This window comes from Rutidosis leptorrhynchoides, chromosome 7 (assembly GCF_046630445.1).
Source record: "Rutidosis leptorrhynchoides isolate AG116_Rl617_1_P2 chromosome 7, CSIRO_AGI_Rlap_v1, whole genome shotgun sequence".
Taxonomy (NCBI): Eukaryota; Viridiplantae; Streptophyta; class Magnoliopsida; order Asterales; family Asteraceae; genus Rutidosis; species Rutidosis leptorrhynchoides.
In genome coordinates this window covers 332,999,202-333,006,377 of record NC_092339.1, presented here as the reverse complement: position 1 = coordinate 333,006,377, position 7,176 = coordinate 332,999,202, and positions in this window count along the sequence as shown.

Below are 7,176 nucleotides of genomic sequence, written 5' to 3'. Positions count from 1 at the left end.
TGGGTCGTAAAAATCTATGAAAGTGAGTTTCATTAATCCCCTTTTAAATGCTTTTGCAATATATATATTTTTGGGACTGAGAATACATGCGCTGTTTTTATAAATGCTTTACGAAATAGACACAAGTGATTGAAATTACATTCTATGGTTTCATTATTAAACCGAATATGCCCCTTTATAGTCTGGTAATCTAAGAATTAGGGAACAGACACCCTAATTGACGCGAATCCTAAAGATAGATCTATTGGGCCTAACAAACCCCATCCAAAGTACCGGATGCTTTAGTACTTCAAAATTTATATCATATCCGAAGGGTGTCCCAGAATGATGGGGATATTCTTATATATTCATCTTGTTAATGTCGGTTACCAGGTGTTCACCATATGAATGATTTTTATCTCTATGTATTTGATGTATATTGAAATATGAAATCTTGTGGTCTGTTGTTACCATTTGATATATATTGGTTAAACCTATAACTCACCAACATTTTTGTTGACGTTTAAAGCATGTTTATTCTCAGGTGAATACTAAGAGCTTCCGCTGTTGCATACTAAAATAAGGACAAGATTTGGAGTCCATGTTTGTATGATATTGTGTAAAAACTGCATTCAAGAAACATATGTCGATGTAATATATTTCTATTGTAAACCATTATGTAATGGTCGTGTGTAAACAGTATATTTTAGATTATCATTATTTGATAATCTACGTAATGCTTTTGAAACCTTTATTGATAAAATAAAGGTTATGGTTGTTTTAAAAATGAATGCAGTCTTTGAAAAATGTCTCATATAGAGGTCAAAACCTCGCAACGAAATCAATTAACATGGAACGTTTATAATCAATATGAACATGACATTTCAAGGAAAGTTTCTAGCCATTCGAGGTCATCAGGATGCTGAAAAAAGACTTTTACTCACTTTTAATGTTCTTTTTTGAATGTTTTCAATATATATCGTATTATTACTTTTGTGCATGCATGACCTAGCATGATATATATAGTTTTAAGGCCTATCATTTCACTCACAATGTAATTATGTATAACTCATATAATTTTAAATCTAATGTCACTTCATTAAACACGCTTTTTAAATTATTAATATGCGCCGCAAGATGGAGTAACATTTGGCAGCGCATAACATTAGGTTTCAGATTGTACAAAAATTATCAAGATCACCCTAAAACGGTTCAACGATCAAGACTCTTTGAACATGCTTACCATTCTAGGTGGTGTAGATTTCGAAAAAGTCATATTTCCTCTCAAATTCGCACCACGCACCAAACACCACCGACGGTGCGTGGTGCTTGGTGTTTTGTGTCTTTGTCCAAAATTGTGGATCTATAATATATTGTGACTCGTAGCTCCAATTTAGTCACTGAATTTTTTTGAAATCGTGTATATTTTGGAGATCTATCTATTGGCAAACCCCCGTAGGCCATTTGTCCCAAATTTGTTTCGAAACGAGACCTCGAAAACCTTCAATTTTGCCTTTTTCTTTCGATTTTGAAGCTCTATTGACCGTTTTGAATTTCTATCATAGTATTCCTTTTGTGTATGCATGACTTAGCATGATACATGTTGTTTTAAGGCCTGTTATTTCTCTCACAATGTAATTATATATAACGCATATAATTTTGAATCTAATGTCAATTCATTAAACACGATTTTTAAATCATTAATATGCGCCGCCAAATGGAGTAACATTAGGCGGCGCCTAATCTTTGGTTTCAGATTGTTCAGAAATTCTCGAGATCACTTTAAAATCAAACTCTAGGAAAGGGTCTAGCCATTTGAGGTCGTGAGGATGTCGAAAAAGACATTTTACTCATTTTTTTTGTTCTTTTTTGAACGTTTTCAATATATCGTATTATTACTTTGGTGTATGCATGACCTAGCATGATATATATAGTTTTAAGGCCTATTATTTCACTCACAATGTAATTATGTATAACACATATAATTTTGAATCTAATGTCACTTCATTAAACACACTTTTTAAATCATTAATATGCGCCGTCAGATAGAATAACCTTTGGCGGCGCATAACCTTAGGTTTCAGATTGTACAGAAATTCTCAAGATCACCCTAAAACGGCCCAACGAGTAATATTATTTGAACGTTCTCACCATTATAGGTCGTGTAGATTTCGAAAAAGACATGTTTCCTCTCAAATTCGCACGACGCACCAAACACCACCGACGGTGCGTGGTGCTTGGTGTTTTGTGTCTTTGGATCTATCATATCTTTTGACTCATAGCTCCAATTTAGTCACCGTTTTTTTGAAATCATGTATATTTTCGAGATCTATCCATTGGCAAACCCCCGTAGGCCATTTTTCCCAAATTGTTTTCTAAACGAGACCTCAAAAACCTTCAATTTTGCCTTTTTCTTTCGATTTTGACGCTCTATTGACCGTTTTCTAATTCTACCATATTATTCCTTTTGTGTATGCATGACCTAGCATGATACATGTTGTTTTAAGGCCTATTATTTCTCTCACAATGTAATTATATATAACGCATATAATTTTGAATGTAATCTCACTTCATTAAACACGATTTTTAAATCATTAATATGCGCTGCCAAATGGAGTAACATTTGGAGGTGCCTAATCTTTGGTTTCAGATTGATAAAAAATTCTCCAGATCACCCTAAAATCAAGACTCTAGCAAAGTGTCCAGCCATTTGAGGTTATCAGGATGCCTAAAAAAGTCATTTTACAAGTTCTCTAGATCACCCTAAAATCAAGACTCTAGGAAAGTGTCTAGCCATTCGAGGTCATCAGGATGCTAAAAAAGACATTTTACTCACTGATCAAGCATATTTTCACGGGGTTAAGGTGAACCTACACTTGAGTGCATAAAAGGGGTTTAAGGACTAACAATATTCGAACCTCTGACGCTTAGTCGTGGATAACCCACATCGGGATCGTTTCGATTCCGACAGGGTGGCCGATTTGAGAGTCCACTAACAACCTAGCATACGAGGTTGAGTGGCCCAAAGACATGAAGGTTTTATAGTTCAATAAATACCTGAAAGTCTTTAGAGATAGTAAGAAGCTTTGTTCGTACGATAGAGATTTGTATGCTGTAGTTTACGTATGAGTAAACAAGTGAACGTCTATGTTTTTAGGGTTTATGAGCTATATATTTATAGGCTCACGAATTAGGGTTTCGGTAGAATCTTTTCCCTAATTAAATGCAATCTCATCCTTAACTAACTTTCGTTATTTAAGGAAGAGAATCCGACTTGATTATACCGTACACTCTTCTAGAATGTACCGGACCCCTGTGCAAGTATACGAAACTCGCACCAGATGGTATAGGCTCATAGCGTGCGGCTATACCCGTAACGTATGCCTTTGTGTGTGATTAAATGCTTTGGATGCGCATCCGTACAACCTTGCGGATATGCGTATCAGTAAGTCCTCCCAGTTTGATGTTATATACAATGAAATATAGTGTATGACGTCGAACTAGCAAGAAAAGAAAAATGGATACACAATAACTCTTAACAATTTCTTTAAATCAGATAAGCATACTTAATAGTGCCAATATGATTCCTAGTCGGATTTCAAATGTAACCGGACAGTTTGTGAGGTTATTTAAATATATTCGCGTAACCGGATACTGTATTAGCATTAAATGCAATGTATGCGTGCAGTCACCAACATGTCTTTTCGGCTGCAATTCCTGCACCCGAGGTGACAACTGTCACTGTTTACCGAAAAGGTAATGATTGTAATTATGCAACAGCCTGTTGATGCTAACATGCACTGGACCTCTTAACAAGGTAATTAACTTGAGATTGATACACGTGTACGGCTGTCATGATACCCGCATTTCCTTTTAACTCTCAAATTTTCTCTATAAATAGCCTTTTGGCTTTTTCGCATCCCACAATCTTTTTCCTTTTCAAGACAATCTTCCCTATTCATCTTCTCTACCAATACTCAAAAAAGGTATATCTTATACTTTTACGCTTTTGCATAATGTAACCCTAGTCATAAATTTTTCTAACTCGTTGTTTTGGCTATTGTCGCTGCAGATGAAGTTGGAATCGTACACGCCAAACCTGGTCATCGACTCTGGTAACCCGTCAAGTTCACCAGCCAGCCGGTCAGATTCGCTACCGTCATTGTACCATATGCCTGGTTTAAGAGGGTTGTGTAACCAAAAAAGGTTACCCGACGAAGGTATGAATTTCATTCGACGACCTTTCAGTTTACTTGTGACATTATGATATTTATACACCATGTTTATTGCTTTTACAGGTCCAAGCAGTTCAGCTCATCCATCAAAGCGTGTGTGCCCCAACCCAGAAGATTTTTCTCAACTAATTCCGAATATCGATGAACTTCTGAAGGTTTCTCTACCAGCATTTGCCCAACAGTTTTCTTTCCTACAATCGTGTGCCCCCAGTCATTGATTCAGAAGCTTTCTTCACTTTCTCCCATCGAGAAACTATATATGGACACGCAAACAACATTTTTCAATTTTTTCCAAAGATCTCAACCGCTTGCAACTTAAATCTACTGTGCTTGCACATCCACCTCAGCCATCACCAACAGAGACTACACTACAACAGGAAAATGCCAAACTCACTGCTCAACTTACGGTTGCTGTAACCCCGCACAAGCAAGCAGAGGAGCAAATTAATGTGATGATGTTCAAGAGGCATCAGGAGGAAGATTAGCACATGTCTGAGAAGGCATTCATGGAGTCTGAGATTGCGGCTCTTTCTGCAAAGCTTAAAGAGGCAGAGAGCCATGTCGTGTTTTTGAATGAGAGCTTTAGCGACTGGATTTCAGCACAGGAGTCCTGAGGTGCAAAACACGGTGTTATAAAAGCGCAATACGACATTCTCCGTCAGGGCATTCTGACAATTGTCCAACACGCTCTCGACTGTAAAGCGGTTGAGCAACGTTTTAGCGCAGCAATGGTCGCTGCTCGCGCCTATGAGCGGACCTTGTTTTGGAATGTCATTTGCTGGGAGATGTGCGTACCTCTAGTAATTCCCCCCAATATTGCTGAGTTGCTTGTTGATAGAGCCAAAGAAAAGTGTGATGAAGCTTGTTCCCAACTCCAACATATTTCAATCCCCCGTCTCGAAGTTCTTGTCAATGATCCCAGCATCTCCTCTCAGGAGATAATTTCCGACAAACTCGATTGAGTTTGTGAAGCTACCTTGGGTGGTTACTTTTTACCATTCATGGTGGCTTGTTTTTTGCCAGCGAGGGATGGGCCTTGCAGTCTCGAAGGTTTCGCATCCCTATAATATATTTTCTTTTTATGTTTACAGCGGAGTATGCATCTGATCGCTGCGTACGAGGCTGGCATACTCTCCTTAGTGTAGGGCAAATGTTCTCGCCAATTGCCACCCCCTTTTTTTATTAGCTTATAGCGTATATTGACATATATTAGGTCAAATTTTGGTGTTTGTCCCACTTTTATGCTAAGCGGTTGATTTTAATATTCTCCAACTGTAATATGTTATATTTTGATTGAATATAATTTTGATGACTTTTTTGGTTAAGGTGCATTTCTTGTGTTTTTACGAAATCAAAATGGTGGTTATAATGATTTGTTACAATATGATGCATTCAATAACTCATATGTAGAATAAATGCCATGATTTCATGATGGGAGCGACCCTTCAATCATTTCATGATCGTTTTATTCTTGCGTCAACAATCCAATGTTGTACGCAAAAGTAAGCAAACCAATGCTTATAAGTTTATACTCAAGACTTTTATAAAAAAATTTATAAGTATGTACGCGTATACAATCCAATGCAAATTACCCGTACTATAGACAAACCAATGTCTATACACAAGAGTCTTCCGGCCACACCAATGTCCGGGTTATTTAAACAAGTAACCAAACTTGTAATTTATAGTCTAGACTGTGCAAGTCTCCGTCTTGCACGGTGTACAAGCGTTTGAAATAAACCAATGTTTTACTACTGTCACCATTAAAAATAGTATTAGTAACCAAACTACCTGTGCAGCTTAAGGGGCATGCAATCAACAAATGTAAAAAATCAAGTTAATGGCTTAAATTGCATAATTCAATTTATTTCAAACATGTCTTTTGACCAGCACTTAGCAGTCATGTTTACAATGGAAAATAAAAAATTCACATAATAAAAACTTTAAACAGTTATGTGGGGTGATCAGTCCCTCTGCAGTTTTTCATATGTAGCACCGTTTTAGTGTTTGCGCATGCCAAGTGCGCTTTATTGCTCTTCCATCCAAACTTGCTAGTTGATACGCCCCTGTATCGCTTACGCCAATAACCTTGTAAGGTCCTTCCTACTTAGGTCCAAGCTTACCTGTATCCTCTGCCCTGCTTGCTTCATTTTTTCGCCACACCAGATCATCCAATTGGAAGGATAATGGTTGGACGCGCTTATTATAGTAGCTTGTGATTCTTTGTTTGTTGATTGCTTCTTTTATTGCCGCCATTTCTCTACGTTCTTCAACTAAGTTTAGATTTTCACGCAGTCCTTCGCTGTTGCTACTTTCATCGAAGGATGTTATGCGCATGGTTGGAACATTTATTTCGGCGGGTATTACAGCCTCGGACCCGTACACCAAACTAAAGGGTGTTTCAATAGTTGCGCCCTTCGGAGTTGTGCGGTGCGCCCACAAAATGTTAGGCAATTCGTCTATCCAACCCCTTCGACACAATCCCAGCCTTGCTTTGATTCCTAAAACGATATCCCGATTCGTAACCTCACATTGACCATTCACCTGAGCGTGTGCGACTGATGTAAATGTTTGCTTTATATTCAATTCTTGGCACCAGCCACTAAATGGATTTCCTTCGAATTGCGTACCATTGTCGCTTACTATTTCATTTGGTATTCCAAACCGACAGACGATGTTTTTCCACATAAAATTTCGAATTTGCTTGCCCGAAATTGTCTTTAGCGGTTTATCCTTTACCCATTTCGTGAAATAATTAATGGCCACTACCAGGAATTTTACACCCCCTGGTCCTGCGGGGAATGGCCCCACTATGTCAATTGCCCACTTGCAGAACCGCCATGGAGACGCGACCGGTATCATAGGATGTCGCGGAGCCTTGCTTACTGGTGCATGAAGTTGACACAATTGACACTTGCGTATTACCTCTGCGGCATCTCTGTACATTGACGGCCAGTAATAT